Genomic DNA, 20,381 nt, shown 5'->3' on the forward strand with positions numbered 1-20,381 from the left:
TTGGACCATAAAACAGTGGTGGTTGGTTTAGTTGATATTCAGAGGGATATTATAAGATCTGCAGATGATGTGGTGCTGCAGGTTTTTCCGGGTTTTCCTGCAGCTGAAAAAGCAAATGCGCCACTGGAATCAAAGAGCGCCAATTAATTTTTATTGTTGTTTTTATTTTATTTTTATCGTTGTTTTAATTTATAAAATAAATCATTTCAGGTGAAAATGTATTCTGTTTAAATAGTTCCTACAGGAAATCTGATTTTTATTAATGATTATGGAAATGAGGCCAGTTTTTCTACCACCTACTAAATTTTTATTCATGTATGGCTTTATAATAAAGCGCGTGGTTTACTGGGTTGAAATTAAATTATTTCAAATAAACTAATTCATAACAATGATAAATGTTAATTTTAAAGGTAATGGACTTTACTTCATATAATCAGATGAATAAATTTGTGATTCATTCTCAGATTTGATGAACAAAGCGGTAGTTTAGTCACTTGCAATGCTCATGCCAAAACAATATTTTGTGATATCAGATGGCAAAATTTGTTACTCACTTAGTAAGGAAAACGATTTTGATTAAATGTGAAGGATGTTATGTTTATTGAAAGGTACGTACATAAAAACCGAAAACTTGGCTACGAAAATATAGCGATATGACATAATGAAGGTCAATAAACGATAACAAAATACACTACTAAAAAATTCATTTTATCGACGACACAACACGTGGATTCTAATATGAATTGTGCCAAGTAAACAAAAAGATGGGAAACTGTCAGTGTACTTATCTAAGCGTAATTGTAATCTGTGTTCATCATTATATTATTTTCACAGGATTCTTGGTTATTCCTGAGGCTTGACTAGCAGTGTTGTTGATAACGAATCATCAAATCACCCACAAGTATGTCTAAAATTGTCCAATTTTCGCCTGAAATAATTATTGAGTGAATAAAATTGTAAAATTATAAGTACCCAAGTACTTGTTTCGTTATGACGATACACATACATGAAATTAATTTTAAGTAGATCTATAAAAATTATAATGAATTATCAATATAATATAATAGTAATAAAATGAAATTACAGATAGGTAGGTATATGAACATTATAATATAATTTCAATATAGTAATATAATGAAAAAGCAGGGAGACAGGAAAATTTCATCTGCGAAATATGTATTAAACTCAGTTGTGAAAGTTGTGTGAAGTTCAGGTAAGTATTTAAAGTCCTAGTTCCACATTTGTACACAAAATATATATCATGTTCGAGTATGCATACTTATGCATACCAATGCATACTTATTATTTAGTTTTTTAATTTTTTCTGGTACCTCATTATAAAATTCGAACGAAACATATGAAAAGGCTGGTTGAGAAATTGATTTCTTAAGAATGTACGGATAGGTGAGTACATTTCGATTCCATGTATTATATTCGTGTTCTAACTCAGCTGGTTCTGAGTTACAGAAATGAAATCTAACGTTCACACACAGATGATATAGCCCTCGTCCAATATAAAAAAAATGGAATCTTTATACAGGCTATCGGAAAAAAATCTGAGGGGTTTGTTGAGAATCAGCCGAAGAAATCTTTCTTTAGATTATTTCCAAAGGATTCAAATATATCCTAGATGCGTTTCCCAAACCATAATAGCGTATTTTAAATGACTTTCAACAAGAGAATTATATAGTTTTTTTCAATTCGGTGATGGATAAATATTTTTTAGGAGTTTTGAATTGATAAATGATTTCACGCAGTTTTTTAATTATGAAATTGACATGAGAGTTTCAACACAATTTATTATCGATATGCGCACCCAGATATTTAATGCTTCTCACAGATTCAATATATGATGTTTTTTTCAGGTACGTTGATTACAATTTGATGGAATAGTGCAGCTGCGAATCCATTACAACTGAAAGGTGATAAGTTTAGAGATCGAAAAGAACAGGACCAAGAACAGTACTTTCTGGTCTCTGTCAATACGATACTGTCAAATTCCGTGTCTATATATTGAAGAACTATTTTGAGTTAAACTTGGCTATTCATATATGGAACAGCAAATTATTTCCGAGAAACTTAAGAACTCTTGCACAATTAGTGTATTTCTACCCTTCAAACTATGCAGTGATGAAACGAGATGAAAATACACTGAATATGCACAAGACTTCTACTGCAGAAAAATCAGAAATAAAATGTACGAGTTGCACTATCACTTCAGAATTACAAAAGAGTTATTATTATTCTGAGACTGTCACCGATGCTATTAATGTCAACTCAAAATAGCACATTATAGCGAATTATTAGATTCGATGAGTAGTAACCGGGTTTTGTATTTGATTGGTGGCAATCATGATTTCCGTCAGAAATCTCAAGGTCATTATACAAAATAATGCTAGGATATTCACCCTATCATGAGTTTTATTACCCGCTAATCACCCAAAATGAATTTTGTTAGGAAAGGTACCAGAAAGAACCTCTAATTACCCACGATCCTGGTAATTACCAGGTCATCTGCAACATTCATATATTATGTATTTGCGTACCATCCATAGTGGCTGAGCTTCCGTAGCCGTCATCTCTATTTTATTTTAAATTTTTGAAATCGTTTGAGCCATGTTTCATTCAACAGTATCACTTTTGAATTGTATTCTTCAATTATATCATTCAGATAATGCCAATTAGCATTGATACTTGTTATATTTCACTGTATAATTATCAATTATCAGGAGGATAATTCTTCTTATCGGAGAGGATAAGAAGAATTGGTTCCAAGTACAACATTAGAACCTGTTTCAGATCCGGTAACACTATCCGTAGCAGCCTCACGAAAACCAGGCCCCCAAACGCGGACTGCGATTCCAAGAATTGCATTTACCGGATACCCTGTGAGTGCGGAAAATCCTATATTGGTGAAACTAAGAGGCCATTGAATATTCGCATTGCCGAGCACAAGAAGCACACACAGCGAGGAGAAACCAGCAAATCAGGAATAGCAGACCATGTTTGGACCCATCAACACAACATCGAGTGGTCCCAAGCTGAGATCTTGCACAGAGAGGAACATTGGTTCAGGAGAAAATTTAAGGAAGCCGCATACATGTTGTCCAACAACGTATTCAGCCAGGCCAGCGTAGATATACGAAACATATGGAAACCCATCATCAAACGAGAAATGACCAACTCCCGCCAAATCGGTCATCTCTCACGGAATCAGTGAAGCGGAAAATGGAAAGTAGAGAAAGTGAAAGTATTTCAACGACCTATAAAATAGTCATCTCTCGGAGGAATCAGTCCAGTCATCACCCGAAGACGATTGTAGATACCAACAATCGAAACGTCGTGAACTAACGTGACTTGGAATCTCTACACTTTTTTATTTTTATTATTTTCTTTTTTGCATTCCTTTAATTTTTATTTATTCAATTATTATATTTTTACTTGTAGGTTATTTTACTATCATTTCATTTCAGGTTTATTGTTGCTTAATATAATTGTTATTTTCAACTATTCTTTTTTAATTATTCTTTTTTACTTGTTTCAGGGATTTCAAATCATTTTATATAATAGACAATGGAAGTCCGAACTAGTGAAATTCATCACGAAACATTGTCAATCACCTTCAAACATACGACAGGTATCTTTGCTGTAAATAAGACTTAGTTTAATCTTTTTCTTGAAGATGATCACTTGGTGATTGAAACGCGTGTCGAGCTGTTAAAAATAACGGTTTGGTGTTGGGATAGAATTCCAGTAATATTCTTTACCTACAGTTTGAGCATATGATCGTTTTTGACCTAACGTGTTTGTATTGTATACTTTCTTGCATTGTTCTACTGAAATTTGGTTGTATAACTATTTGGTAGTATTCATGTGAATTCTGAGTGTATGTTAGTATTCCACCACTTTCTAAACGGATATTTTTCAAAGGTTATTTTTAACTGTTATGTGCCGTCAGCTTTCATTAGTCACTTGTCACTTGTCAGTAGTTGCTTTAATGCTTCAGTTGGTGGGTGTCGGTTGTCAGTTTTATTTTAAATTCATTAATCACAAAGTAATATAATTATACATATTTCTTGATTGAATAATTATTCTGATAATGTATGGGGGCTATATGGGTGCTGTTTACGATTTATCGATTTTGAAAAGGAATTTCTACACGTTTCTTTTGCATGTAAGTAGACCACCATTTGCAAATTTAATTTTTAACATTATTGTTAAATTTTTTGTATACTTTTTTCAGAACATATTTATTTTTCTTACTAACCAATTTCCCAATAACTTTGATACCATACGTTCACGAATACAATGATGATTGAAGATAATATTTTACTGTAGAACTAGACTTTCCGGATTTTTGAGGAATATAAAAAATAGCTTTTAATATTTTTTCGGGAATTATATTCAATGCCTCTATCTCACTTTTACTCATTATTAGACTTTTGGTAGATGCATTCATGAACTTTAGATGAAAGCCACAAATATTATGGACTTGTTTCCACACCATTGTGGACATTGGCAAGTCAGTAATTATATTCTTGTACATGTACTCTGAGGGAACATAATTCATGCCTAGTTGTCTCAGCAGTTAGTATGAACACACCTGAGGGAGCTATTGTATATCGAAGTCTCACAATACAGTGCTACTTGTGAATCCTTTATGGATTTTCATCAAGTATTGGCCAATTCCATAACATAGAAGTTATTAAAACAATCCTCAACTATTCTGAAATATAGAGATCTGTCATAATCAAATATACATGTTACAATTACTCGCTTTATGTTTTTCGAAAAACTATTTTTGTGAAGGAGTCACGGTTCTTTGTGTTTTCATTTTAACATAATTTGAAAAAAATATGAATCTCAAGTGTGATTAAAAAAGAACAATATGTGAGAGTTCACCAGAAAATAACTGTGTAATATAAACCTTTGAAGAATCTTATTGCTCATTAAACAAAATAAGTTTTTTTGAAAACAATTCACATTCTCAGTTTTCAGTATGAGTTGCAAACCTCAAAACCTAAAATTCTCTGTAAATGCCACCTCGATTGGAGATTATAGCTTTCTTTTGGTATCCTTCAAGAAAAAATAATTTCAAGTTTTGTAAAGAAATCTAAGTGTATAATTTTTTCCATTCATTTATATTTGATGGGCAAAATTTATAAATATAAGTTGCTGACTAATTAGAATTATCATACTGGTTTTATTATACAGTACCTTTTGTTTTATAACTTTCAGTCATTATAAAATACGACTGGAAGTTATCACATTTATATTCATTGAGGTATTGCCAAGTTATTCCAGAAAAACCTATTTTGCCGACAATTTTTTTTTAATTCACCACCCACATGTCTACAGTAGATTTTTTAGGAATAGTCAATATCACTATGCTAATTTCTGGAATCTCAACTTTCGAAAACAACATATAGGGTGCTTGGTAAAACCGGTCAAGTTTCATTCATTTTCAGACACAATTCAACTTTTTCAAATGGAACATCCTGTATTTTTTCATTTGCATGAAATGTTTTAACATTTTACTGCATTCTTTTATTAGAGGTATACTATACGATTGTTTTTACAAATTATACCAAGTTTTAGTAATAGTGGTGTTTCGGTGTCTGACTGTGTCCACATACTCCACTTGTGTGACTTTCATAATAAATATCCATTATTTCGTGTCTTTTTAAATAAATTTCAGAGTAGTAGTAAAAAATTATTTTCAAAATTTGATATCTTGAAAACGGTTAAATTTAGGAAATGATGTGCTGTATCAATTTTGTTCAGAATTTTGATCAGAATGAAAATATGGAATAATACATAGGGTGTTTTATTGAAGAGAAAGCAACTTCATTTCTTCAAGACTTTTTCACTTATTCTGTATACTTGATTTTTATTTAGTGTGCTAGATTTTGAAAAACCCTAAAACTTCTGTATTTTAATATTTTTCGCTAGCTATCTTACTTTCATACATATCAGCGTTTCCATACATATCAGCGACCCTTTATAAAAAAAGTTGATGCAACAGTTATGGATAATCATCAACTGATAATTATTATTTTTAAATATTCAGCAATGTGGTGGTGGTGGTGACAGGCGTGGTTAAAGAACTTGAGCCAGGCAATCCAACTGCCACGAAGCTTTGCGATCTAACCAAAACTGTGTCCTACATGAAATACCGTTGAAATAATTAGGGATTACAAGTATTTCGCTTCGTTAAATAAGAACCTATCTGACAATCTACCAATAACTAGTAATGTTCATGGTACTCTGTCAAACTTCCAAACTGTCTCCCAGCTTTTGGTGGAAGACAGTTTGGTTTGGTTTGGTGGTCCAATTAGATAAGGGTGACAAAAAGAACCATATATCATTATTCGTTTGCAAAACTTTTACATGAAGATAGTTGAATTTTTTTGTAATATTGATATAGAAGTAGGACTCTTGCAGAATAATAGATCCATTGGAAGTTTCTTTACATCAACATATTTTGAAATTAATACATTTTGGGAACTGTTTCTTATCTGAATGGATTTTGACTGGAAAACGGAAAAATCTCAAACTCTGGTCATTTCTAGTTGAGAGTCCACCTTTGTTGTAGGCACGTTTATTGCCAGATATCTGGAAATAAAGATAAAATTGTAAAAGGAACAAAAGACTAACAACTCAATTGGGTACACTTGCTGATATTGCAAAATGACCAACACCAACTTGAAAATTAGGTCACTTGTTTTACAAGGGTGATAGCCAAATACCAAAGAAATTAAAATGGCAGAATTTAATGTATAATTTTTCACATTAGGTATGTGGAGAGGGTGCACCAGAAGGTGAAATGTTATATGTCCAAAAATTATTTGGACAAACAGACAAACAGACATGATTTTAAAGAGCTAGAATATGAAGATTTTCTATTTGACTTCAAAAATGCGAATTATGTTGGCTTAAATTACTATCTAGCTGGCATTGATTGGGACTCTTATCTTGGCAACATAACTGACATTAATTAACCAAGTTACTGAAAGTTTTTATGATTTGAAAGGGTTATATTTTTAGGAGTGATTAATTTTTTGGGAAAGAAAGTTTTTGGCTTTCTACTACTCCATCTGATACAAAAAAATGGATGAGAGAATCTTCCAAAGAAAGGAAGGATTAATCAATTTGAAAATAAGTAACTCTATACATGGATGTGTAGATCATGCAAAGAAGTTACTTTCAGACACAAACTGAAAGAAAGTCCTCCTGAAACAGCTACTTTCATATAAACATTGAATTACACGAAAGAAAAAAATTCTTTCGAAACAAATATTTTTATATGAACACTGAATTATACAGAAGATACTTTTGTCTACTCAGTTTGTATTTCAAATATTCGTTGTGGAATAAAAATCAGATATCATTCACATGAGTTCTACTTTGAATGAATGGTAATAAATTGTACTCACATGGAACAGTGTCACCCTAACTGGTATACACGTCTTTCGCCTTAAGACACTTGCCTTAAGGCTCTTCAGTACCAAAATGGATAACATTATAGAAAATACACACACTTCATTCATGAATTACGATTTTGAATGTCAAGGAATTCATTTTTGGATTATTATTTATTATTGACTGATTATTATCTATTATTCTGCAAGAGTCCTACTTCTATATCAATATTACAAAAAAATTCAACTATCTTCATGAATATTACTGGAGTTTTTTCCCCAACATCTTGGAATTCATTCAGAGTAGAACTCATGTGAATGATATCTGATTCTTATTCCTCCACAAATGTTTGATATACAAACTGAATAGAGAAAAGTATCTTCTGTATAATTCAGTGTTCATATAGAAGTATTTGTTTCGAAAGAATTTTTTTCTTTCGTGTAATTCAATGTTTATATGAAAGTAGCTGTTTCAGGAGGACTTTCTTTCAGTTTGTGTCTGAAAGTAACTTCTTTACATGATCTACACATCCATGTATAGAGTTACTTATTTTCAAATTGATTAATCCTTCCTTTCTTTGGAAGATTCTCTCATCCATTTTTTTGTATCAGATGGAGTAGTAGAAAGCCAAAAACTTTCTTTCCCAAAAAATGAATCACTCCTAAAAATATAACCCTTTCAAATCAAATAAGATTCCTCATGGCTGGGATTAAATCAAATAGGTGTATGAATGTCATTACGATGTCATCGATGACATAAGCAGATCAAGCTTATTCCGTGACATTCAAAATCGTAATTCATGAATGAAGTGTGTGTATTTTCTATAATGTTATCCAATTTGGTACTGAAGAGCCTTGGGGCAAGTGTCTTAAGGCGAAACACGTGTATACCAGTTAGGGTGACAGTGTTCCATGTGAGTACAATTTATTACCATTCATTCAAAGTAGAACTCATGTGAATGATATCTGATTCTTATTCCTCCACAAATGTTCGATATACAAACTGAATAGAGAAAAGTATCTTCTGTATAATTCAGTGTTCATATAGAAGTATTTGTTTCGAAAGAATTTTTTTCTTTCGTGTAACTTTCAGTTTGTGTCTGAAAGTTACTTCTTTGCATGATCTACACATCCATGTATAGAGTTACTTATTTTCAAATTGATTAATCCTTCTTTTCTTTGGAAGATTCTCTCATCCATTTTTATGATATTTTGTATAACGGGTTACATAATTTTGTTCCTGCCGTCCGCCTCTTAAAGCCATGATTTCCCCGTTGGTTTGACATTAAGGTGCTAACTATGGAAAAGAAAAAAGCATACAAAACTGGCAAAAGTTGGGATGACTATCTGATATTTTCCAATATTAGAGATCAGTGCAAATCAGCATGCAAAGTAGGTTATGAAAATTACATTAAAACATTTGAAAATAACATAGCATCTAACACTAAATATTTTTGGAACTTTGTGAATACCAAACGGAAAAATAATGGCTTACCCGAGACTATGTATTGTGATAATTTGACCTACGACAATGGTAATGAAATTGTAAATGCATTCGCACAACAGTTTCAATCTGTGTACAAGCCCGATACTGTTGATGAAATTCCAACCTTCACCACTGATAAGACTGTGGAAATGAATAGTTGTGCAATTAGTTTGGAAATTATTTGTAATAAACTATCTCAATTGGATCCATATAAAGGTCCAGGACCTGACGGTATCACAACAATGTTATTGAAAAATTGTAGATTTACTCTGACAAAACCACTATTTTTGCTTTTTACAGCTTCACTTAGTCTAAGTGAGGTCCCTCTTGTACGGAAATCAAGTTACATAACATTACTATATATAAATCTGGAGAAAGAGCAAACATAAATTTTTTTTGCCCAAAACCAAAATTAGTCATTCTGAAGTATTAATGTTTGCTGATGACTTGAAAATATTCAAAACCATTGTATCCACAGTTGACTACGAACATTACATCTTTTACTGAATGGTGTGTAGACAATGATATGGATGTGAATGTGTCTAAATGCAAAATATGTCTTTTTCTAGATCACTTACTCATTACAACAATATGTATACCATAGCAGGCAAATTATTAGAATCAGTGAAATCCATATGAGATCTTGGTGTAGTGGTGGATGTCAAAATGGATTTTCACCTGCAGTATGAACAGATCTCTAGCAAAGCAATGAAAATGTTAGGCTTTGTATACAGGACTACAAAAGACTTCACCAACATTAATTCTATTAAGTTATTGTATTTCGCTTTGGTTAGATCGATTACAGAATATTGTAGCTGTGTTTGGTCACCAACTTATGAAATTCATAAGTACACTATAGAAAAAGTACAAAACAAATTTATAAAATATATTGCCTTTAAGTTGTCTATACTTCTCAGTGATCAGTCTTTTTCAGAAATTCGGTCTGTAACTGGTTTACCGAAACTTAGTTCACGCAGAAGTCGTATAGATATTATATTCCTTCATAAATTGCTTAATTTTAGAATTAATTGTTCAACTCTTCTTGCCCAAGTAAATCTTCATGTTTCCTCTAGAAAAATACGAAATAATCTAACCTTTGCAATAGATTACCATAGGTGTAACTATGGAATGCATTCTTCTTTATTAAGAATAGTCACAAACCGGAATAATACAAAATTCGATTTCTTTCATATTTCCGAGGATATTCTTAGAAATAAGTTAAGATATACTTATTCTTAAATTGCAAGTATCTGTCATTTACTTTTATTCTCGCTTCATTTCAATTCTCTACTATAACTGTTTAAATTGTTATTAATTATAATTAAATTAGATAAGATTAGTGTTAACAATCTGATATTTGTATAACTTATATTAAATTGGAGTTACCCGTGAATAAATAAGTTGCTGCAATATAACCCTATCACAACTCACTTACAATTGTCTTATAAAAGTACAAATAACACAAACTGATTACGAAGAAAACAATAAAACCAGAACAGAATCACAAAAATTCACTACCAATAACAACCTCTTATATGCCTATAAATTGCAATACAAATGGCTGGCTGAGCAGGATATGAAAAAGCCAGTCAGAAATATAAAAATAATCACTTACTATGACACTTTCGAATCTCATTCTTTTCTCTTTTTTTGGACACCACTTGGCCCATCTACTAATCATTTCCATCGTCCTCCAATAACTCTGTAAGGTTGACTGACTATAAATCTTTAGACAATTACAAAAGTGTGTTTTTATAGTATATCCTCAGTGATTCTGGGAATCATTGTTTTTGGGTTCTGTTGTGTTATTGAAGACCCCCTAATAAAATCTTTCACAAATATCTTTTATGTACAGACAGTGATTAGCTAGTATTTTATTATATGCATTGATAAGCATGACATTTATATTCATTATAGACTTTTTTCAGCCTAGTTGCAGAAGAAAAGCTTCTTCAGATGAATGTCCGAAGGGATAACTGATACGCTTAGACTATCTTGTTCCTAGAAAGTGACCCCGACTTCGCCATCCTGTGATGAATCAAAGTGAAGGCAGCGTGAAAGCAGCGTACAAAGCAGGTAATAATTTATTTGAATTTCTAATTGCGATCCAATTATAATCAGGAGATTAAACATAACTCAGGTGTACTGTATAAGATATAAAAATTTAAAAAAAACCTTGTTCTTTCAATTGTAAGTATCTATTGTTTATGTGAATATTGATAGATGCCTTACATATGCTAATTTTATCAATACAGTGCTTTTCTTTAATGTCTCACCCCCCTTTTATTTTTTGAACGGGTCAACTAAAAAAATTGACACATCTTTTTAAAGCTCCTGACAAATGCTTCACTACCCTACAATATAATGTCAATATCTTCAACTACTAAAAAATGGCGGAACTTTTAATAATTGCCTAAATACATTGACGTTTAACAACATAATATGAGGTAATAAGCTTGAGGTCAGTTCAGAAGATGCTCGAAATGGTTGCCTTGAACTTCTTGAAATATCAACAGCCTATCCGATATTTCACGCTAAACATTTTCGAACACAGTAACGCCAATATCTCTACAAATATTTATTATTCTCTGCCGTATATCCAATATTGAAGCAGGTTCAGTTTCGTACACCTTTTCTGTTTAAAATCTGTCTGTCTGTTTAAAATCTGTTTTTTCGTTAATCAGCTGTCGCCCCCATACGAACGACAACTCTCAGAAGTTGAGAAACTTGTGCGAGCTAAGGTCTAACGAGGTCTTACCTTTCAACGTGTGATTCATAACTACACCTTTTGCTTCAAAAAGCCCCATGAAAAAGTCAAAGGTGTCAAATCTGGCGAGCGGGCTGGCCAGTCTGTAGGACCTCGACGGACAATCCAACGACTGGGAAAAGTAGTATCCAAATAGTTTCTTACTTGTCTGGAGTAATGTGGCAGTGCTCCACCTTGTTGGAATACAATATCTATATCGAATTCATTAGGATTCGCCTCAACGATTTCAGTGGTGAGAGGGTCAACAGTAGTTTCCAGCATACTCAAATACAGTTCCACTGTTGAATTTTGATTAGTAAATAGAGGTCCTACGATATGGTTTCCCAATATTCCTGCCCAAACTATAATTTTTTCTGGATATTGGGTATGTGTTTCCGGGAAATTGTGAGGGTTGGTGTCACTCCAATAACGGCAATTTTGTCTGTGAATATTGTCTAACAGGAGTAATCTCAATTACAAGACAAATATAATTAAGTTTACAGCTATGACTAAGTATGAGTACAATGGAACATAACGAATAGCATATAAAATCAGCAGAGTAGTAGAGTAGTATATTATACAAACAGTGATACATTCATATAATAATAAAAAAAAGAAACATATCGTGGGTATAGTACTATAACTAGACAACTCAAACACAACTGTTTTAAGAAAAATGGGTTTTTAAATTTTGTGAATAGTATCTATTAGATCTAGAAGTAAAAGGTTTTCAAGAATGAACTACTTTTTCCCTTGTAAAATAAAAAATGTCTCAAGATTAGAATTACAACTGTTTGAAGGATCAACTCGTTAATTAATTTGATACAATCAATTAATTCTTAAGATATCTAGTTTTAGCACTATATTATTTCGGAAAAGTCAAGATCAGGCCCATGTTATCCTTTTGTTTTTGGTAGGAATAATCGTCTAAATTGTGGAAAATGTTTAATAAAATCTACTCCATTAAATGTTTAAACATTTTTTAATAATGAACTTCAAAATTACTTATTTCAAGAAAATATATATGAAAATAAAAATTACAAAATAAATTATAAGTTCGTTTTGTCATCAGGTTCTGATCTTCTTTTTGCTTCATGAGGAAGCCCGCTTAGAAGTGCTGCTTATAACAGGTGGTGTGGACTTAAAAAGAGATAATGGGTCATTGTATTTTGCCAAACTAATAGGTATTGGTCCATTGTAGAGGGGCTGTAGCGCTTGATGCGTTGATTTCCTAGTTTTTTTATTACAGTCAACTACTCTAAATTCCGTGTCAGTGAAATTTTCTTTGTACTTGAAAGAAGCCTCTTTCTCAAACCTAATGAAGCTAATTTTTTGCCAATGAACTGGTTGACCTTTTGACCTTAAATTCTGTGCCAATTGCTGAATGCATTAAGTCGCATTCCATTTCTGAATGGCCTGAAGTTAAAAATTTTAAATCAATGGTTTTTATTTCAAGTTCCGTTACAGCATGGAGACACATCCCCGCAACAAACTGATTCAAGTTTTGACCTCCACAACGATCACTAAAACAATGAATTTGGTCCGCTTTGTTAGAAAGGGATTGAAAATATTTCCAAATACATGATGCTACTTCACAGCTACCTCTCCTACCCACCCCTTCATGCCACAGGTAACATTAACCCTCTTTAGATACAACATTATATACAGGAAAGTTGTAGGTCGTCAAGCGACGTTTATAAAAAAGGGCATTGTTCTTCGGGTCTGTGGGTACCATGAGAACCTGCGGAAGGTCATAGTTGATAGAAACAATTTTTTGTCAGACATTTCAGCTTCGTCCCTATCTTTGGTTTATTCCTTCCTTGCAAGATCTTTATTTTGTAGATGAAGTTCATAATCACCAACTTCCTCACCATCTGAGACTGCTTAACAAATGCGACACTGGTCTTTTTTCGGATGATGCGGTGACAAGTTATACTCGGTATTAAAAATGTGTGTGTATGCCTATTCTTTGGCTTTTGGCTCAGAATTCTCATTGCACCATGTTTCATGCAAACGATACATTTCTTTTGTGTTGAGTCCTGGCTCCAAATATTTCCTGTCCGTATCTGAGAGTGTATAATGTGATGGGACAACTGGAAAACTTTCTATGTGGGTTTTGACGCTCTTTCTTTCTTCAGGTGAGATAACTTTTTTGCACAAGTTTTCCTCTCATGTCATGAACGGTTGTGTTTGTGTTTGTCCTTTTAGTCATAGCTATGTCTACTACACCTTTCTTAACAGCAATGGTATTAATGAACATAGTTTCACAAACCCTTACTTTTTTTCCATCAATGGGTAAAAAGTATTTGACACTAAACTTTCTTTTACTGCCAGATTTAGTGGTTTGGGTTTTTTTGTCTTTGTCTTTTTGTCTTTCACAAACCTTGATTTTGAACCTTTTTCAATGCCAGTTTGAGCAGCAGCTTTCCTCTTAACTGTATTGACATTGTTCCTGATGAACGAATGTTTAGAAAATAATATCTAATAAACAACGACCCTTAACAATCAAATTTAAATGCACTGAAACTCAAAATAATTAATTCAAATACACAAATTAGTGACACACATCACGAAATGCGTATGACAATGGAATTCAAGAGCATGCTAAAACTAGACAACTCTAGTTGACCACATTTTGCACTAACGTGTCTGTCGTACAAGTTGAATAAACTAGATAACTTTACTTGTCCACTTATAGAATTCCCTGATTCCATCAAATAAAAATTGTCTAGTTATAACATGTGTCGCTAGATGCCACTGCAGTCGGCTTTGCAGTTATCTACTTATAGCATTTGAAAGCTTGCATATATTCATGCCAAATAGGTAGATAACAGGAAATCGAAAAAGAATAAGTTATCTAGTAATAATACTATACCCACGATATACTGTAGAATTCTAATAGAGTTAGCAGTGTGTAGATAGTTGAAACACAGTATTTCACTTATGAGTTGTAATTAGATTGTAATTAGATTTTCCAAACAGAGGCGACACACATTGTCTTCAGACATCCGAGTCTCTGCATATGATGATTCAAATGACAGTGACCTGTAAGAAGGCCTATTAAAAATCGTAGTTCATCCCTACTGTAGTCCAACAACTGTTTGGTATCAAACTTCGAAGGGTGAATAAACGCCTTGGAGTGAACCAATCCTGGAAGATTGTGCCAGAAGTCCATATATCTTCTTGCCATCCAGGTGTTCAATGTTTGTTTGGCAAAGCCTAAAGCAAAACCAATGACAGGTTCTGGCTCGATGAAGCTGCTTGCAGCACCCTCCTTTGCAAGGGAGTCAGCAGCCTCATTGCCTTGCAGGCCAGTATGGCCAGGAATCCAAACCAGAGACAATCTGTTAAGTCGTTTTATCGAGGAGAGTGGTTTTTGGCATTTTGCTACCAATTTAGACATTGCTCGGTAGGAGCCAAGAGCTTCCAACGCCGCTTGACTGTCCGAGAATATTTTCATTGACTTGTGTATGAGGTTGGATTCTTCCAATCTCTTCACACACAATTCAATCGCGTAAATACAGTCGCATAGGTTCCTAGGCGGGTTGATATCTCTGTCCTGGGTCTGCAACTGAAAACACCTGCACCAGGACCGGAAGGTGTTTAATCCATTTGTGAACCAACAACTATCTGCTCTTAATATTTCCTTCTCCCGGAGGATCCAGTCCTCTCTACTCAAAACCAGTACTTTATAAGGCAGTTCGTAGTTGACAGTTGGAGGCATAAAGTCAGAGGTCATTTCCAGAATGCTGTGACTTTCAGTGTCGAATAACAGTCTGTTTGCAATGGGGAATGTTCCTCCTGACGAAAATCAAGTAGTTTTCATAAAAGAGCTCTAAAACAACGCATTTTGAACTCATCATTTCAACCTTTTTCTTTAAAAAATTATTTAAATACTTAAAAAAAAGAGGAATGAAATAATGCATTCAACATTTAAAGGGATTCGTTTCTATTTCACCATTTGGCAACATCGGTTATAGCTAGTAAAGGACAATGAATCTGTTACCTGTATCCTCCCTGAACCTGCTAGAAGACTACTTTTCAGCCCATAATCTGAAATTAAATACCAATAAAACGCATGCCATAACGTTTACACGAAATTGTACTAGTAGTGTTTGTAATCTCAGTAATGGATTAACAACATTGGAATCTTCTCAATTGTCTTTTCTGGGCTTAACAATTGACTCAAAATTGAACTGGAAGAGTCATATAAATAATATTGCAACAACTTTATCAAGATACTGTTTTGCTTTGAAAGTCATATCACAAAATATTTCTCAAAATGCAGCACTACTGGCATACTATGGATACGTTAAAAGTCGCATTAGATATGGTATCATCCTTTGGGCAATATCTGTGGACACTCAGCCAATATTCATTCTACAAAAACAATGTTTGAGAAAAATTTTCAATCTACCTAGAACAGAGAGTTGCAGGGAAATATTTACTGAAAAGAGAATTCTTACTCTTACAAGTATTTATGTGTATGAATGTGTTATTTTTGTTAAAGAAAACATGTCATTATTTGAAATTTTTGATAGGAATCACTCTCATAATACCCGCAATAAAAACAGTCTTCTCAACTCAATGACACGTTTTTCTTTTGTACAGAAAAATGTTCCTTTTTCTGTGATTAATATTTAAAACAAAATACCAGATTCCATCAAAAACTTGCCTGTTAGAAAAATGAAAAAGGAACTAAAAATCATGCTTTTATAAAAGGCTTATTATTCGGTAGAAGAATATTTCGCTGATAGACTTTGAATTGTCTGCCTGTTTATATTCTTTGTCTGACTGTTTGTATACTGTTACAATGTTATTATTGTACTATATGTTTGTCTGAATATATATTTTTTTTCATTTTATATTTTTTATTTTTATGTTTATTTTTTATTTTTTTTGTAATTTTTATCATACTCCTTTATACATTGACATGTTCTACACCCGCAAGGGTCTTTGTACCAAATAACTAATAAAGATAATCTATCTGTCTATCTATGAGACAAACAAAGATGACATATTTCAGAGGCGTGCTGTTCTGTTTACTTATTGAACTATAATTTATATTTTGCCTTAATTGTTGATTTATAAACATAATTTCCCTTTTTTGAAGTAGAATATTTAGGTATGTATAAATTATTTCAACTTGATGTAGGCGGTGTTGCCAATATGTGAATTAGAAACAAATCCCTTTAAAAATTAAAACCCAACATTTGAAACATCAATTTGAATACTTTTTGAAGTGAATTTGAAAAATTCATGAATTGAACTCAACTTTATTTTGTTCAAACTTGCATTTGCTGTAATAACCCAAATTGAGGAACATTCCCCATTGAGGCTTCCCTCTGTCAGTAGGAATGATATATACTTTCGAACAAACGTTATTCATATACCATTTTCAAGATAGCAAGATTGATATCAGCATTCATTTTTTTGATATTTGAGTAAATCTATTTTCCCATACCTATTTGAGATATGATGCGATGCGTCACAATAGTAGTGAAAATAGTAGCATGCAGGTTCAGTTATAGTGTATTGATGGTTGAAATTTGTGAATTTGAAGTCGTATCATTTTTTCCAGATGATCCTGCTCTATGATAAAGACAGTTGAAACTCTACCAAAGCCATCTCCAGCGCTTGAGTCAACCTGGGAGAGTGATAAGAAAAAAAAACGAAGTTTATGCAATAGCATTTTGGTTGAATGATCTTTTGTTAGTTGATATTATGTAATTTACATGTATTTTCAACCATGTTACATAAAAACTGTAATCATGAAAACGGCAGAAACCTTTCAGGGCTGATATTAGCTTCTATTGTTTTCATTCACATAATTATTATTGATATTTCATGTTCACATTTTTATGAAGGTAATATAGCCGGGAAGTGTTTTGTCTTTTATTTTAGAGGTCCAAAATTTGAGGAAAACATTTTTTTACAGGTTTTTTCGTAATCTTTCAGGAAAACATGAATATTTGTTTTATTGTTATTGTTTTTCTTTCTCTTTCAGGAAAACATGAATATTTGTTTTATTGCCTTATTGTTATTGTTTTTCGTTCTCTTTCAGGAAAACATGAATATTTATTTTATTTTTATTGTTTTTCGTTCTCTTTCAGGAAAACATGAATATTTGTTTTATTGTTATTGTTTTTCATTCTCTTTCAGGAAAACTTTACACTTGAACAATTCTGGTCAATGATGCTTCTTTTGTTGATGTTTATGCAGAGTTGTTTTTTTATTATTTCTTGATTATAGCAAATTTTCGAAAATGAGATATGTAGTTAAATACTCCGACATTGTTTATCGATGAAAAACTACTCCAAGAGAGAATATATGGAAATCGGAGTTTCAATTTTTGTTATGAACCGAATACTTGAAGAACAAAGAACTTATTCTGCAGATCAGATTAACTAAATTTTATTTATACATTGCCTGCTTTTTTCGCTGCTGCCTCTTGCGCCAAGCGCAATCTAGTGCATCCGTTTGATTTCTTCTCCACCTTTTGGAATCCGTTTTCCGACTCAGAAAAACGAAAGAAACCAGTCAGGTCATATTAGCTTCTGTGGTTTTCATTCACAAAATTATTTTTGGTATTTCAAGTTCACATTTTTACAAAGGTAATATAGCTGGGAAGTGTTTTGACTTTCATTTTAAAAGTCCAACATTTGAGGAAAATATTTTCTCACAGGTGTATTCGAAGATACAGGAATATATGTTTTAGTGTTACAGGAACATTGTTTTATGGCTATTGTTTTTTATTCTCTTTCAGGAAAACCTTATACTCGAAAAATTTTGTTCAATGGTTCTTGTTTTATTTTTGCTGGGGTTTTACATGTTTTTTATTCTCTTTCAGGAAAACCTCGCACTTGAACAGTTTTGGTCGATGGTGCTTTCTTTCTTGAATGCTTATGCAGAATTGATTTTCATTATCTTCTGATTATAGCAAATTTTCTAAAATGAGTTACATGTAGTTAGACACTCCGACATTGTTTTTCAATGAAAAACTACTCCACGAGAGATGATATATGGAAGTCGAAGCATCAATTTTTTTTTGTTGAACTGGGATTTTAATACTTCATTACTTCAGTATCTTCTCCAATATTTAGGACTATCTGAAAATGTGAGGAATGAAACTCATTATTTTTCAACTGAAGTGGTTGAATTATTTTCTTGTTGTAAGTTATGTTGTTTTGATTCACAAAAGGTTTTGATTGCACGACATGTTCATTTGCCAGAATTGTATGGTAACATGTATTCCATCGTTCCAATTATGTTTTCGAAACAATGGAAATACTTTTTGAAAACGTTTATTTACACTTATTCAATGAGCTTAAGGACAGAGCCTTCGGCTGCACAATAAATGGAGTCAACTTACTAACTGACTAATCTTGAGAATATCAGAGTTTATATATAAAAAGGAAAAGTGCATTAGATCATTAACGTAAAAGCATTACATTGTTTAGTGTACTTATCTAAGTAACCTATGACATATTTATGAGATTAGTAGTACAATGCGTTATTCATAAGGCTACATAACTCCTCTCTTGCCAAGATCGGAAAATAAGGGTTCCTTGTTTTGCGATGATTGGGTTTGGTCTTTGGAACTTCTTTGTTTCCTTGGTTTGATGAATTTGAAGTACACTGTGGCAACTATTCCGATTGAAAGTATTAATATCATGATGAGGCTGGTATTCGTCTACGCATGGCTATCGTTGATTGGTTGCAGATTTTCCGCATGGAGATTCTGTGCGATTGTCTCAATATGTTTCAGTTCATTTCCGTCGATGGATTTCAGTTTCATTGGAGGCAAAGACTGATTGGATTCTTCTCTAGTGATGTTTAACTTAGGAAGTTCGAATACTAAACTATCATGTAGTGTTTCCTCTTGATTGAATGCTTTTCCATCTATTTCGACATGGCAATTTTCGAGAGTGATTATAGATGGTTGTGTGATTTGGTATATCCCATTCAATTCGCAGTTGGCTTGTAGAGTAACTGTTTGAACTGGTATCACAAGTACTTTATGTGCGTTTATCTGGGTTATTCTTGTTTCACTGAGAGTAACTGATATTCCTTTGCAAATATTTTTGCCTGATTTGATTATGCCGGCAATGCATGGTTGTGTTCTCTGAAGTTGTGGAAGTTGTGTTCTCCGTGTATCTTGTTGCAGTTGTCCAATACTCATTTGTGTTGAGCAAAAGGAAAGGTTGTTGAGGTAACATCATGAGATTGGATATGGGGACAGGATACATTTGGAAATATTTGTAATCATTTGCTATTATAGGTACATGAATTTTAAAAATTATGAAACCTTCTCCTATAATATAATTACTTGGGTTCATGAAGTTTTGCAACGTAGGAATTTGTCTAGTCTCGTAGATTTTGTTCAATTTTGTAATAAGTAATTTCAACCTCTGTGGTTCTATAATTGAACTATGCAATAAGTCTAGCAAAGGATATCGCATTTTCTATATTCAAAATCAAGTTTTGAATTGAGTCAAGTTGTATGATTGTCGATCGTATTTGCGAATGAGAAAGCTTGCTTTAAATTGATGAGTTCTTTCATTTCTTTTGATAAACTTTTTATTTGGCTCTGTGGTATATTTTGGTTGGTTACTAGTAAGTCAAAGTCTTTGGTATATTTAGTTGTCATTTCTTTGAGGATTGGGTTTTGATGTATGCCATTGGGAAGTAGGGTAAAGTGTGCAAATGGCGGTCACCTAAGAAGAAA

General features: G+C 32.7%; 1 long non-coding RNA gene across 1 annotated transcript; it reads left to right on the forward strand.

The window, feature by feature from the left end:
- The first annotated feature begins 4,047 nt into the window (after positions 1-4,047).
- LOC111514206 (uncharacterized) lies at positions 4,048-18,971 on the forward strand. The gene is made up of 3 exons (XR_002723328.2): positions 4,048-4,174; positions 10,836-10,983; positions 17,235-18,971. It is a non-coding gene; the product is annotated as an uncharacterized lncRNA (long non-coding RNA).
- The last annotated feature ends 1,410 nt before the right edge of the window (positions 18,972-20,381 follow it).

The sequence above is a fragment of the Leptinotarsa decemlineata genome, unplaced genomic scaffold (assembly GCF_025532065.1).
Source record: "Leptinotarsa decemlineata unplaced genomic scaffold, Ldec_3_MD MMD2_tig00026374_RagTag_RagTag, whole genome shotgun sequence".
NCBI classification, from domain to species: domain Eukaryota; kingdom Metazoa; phylum Arthropoda; class Insecta; order Coleoptera; family Chrysomelidae; genus Leptinotarsa; species Leptinotarsa decemlineata.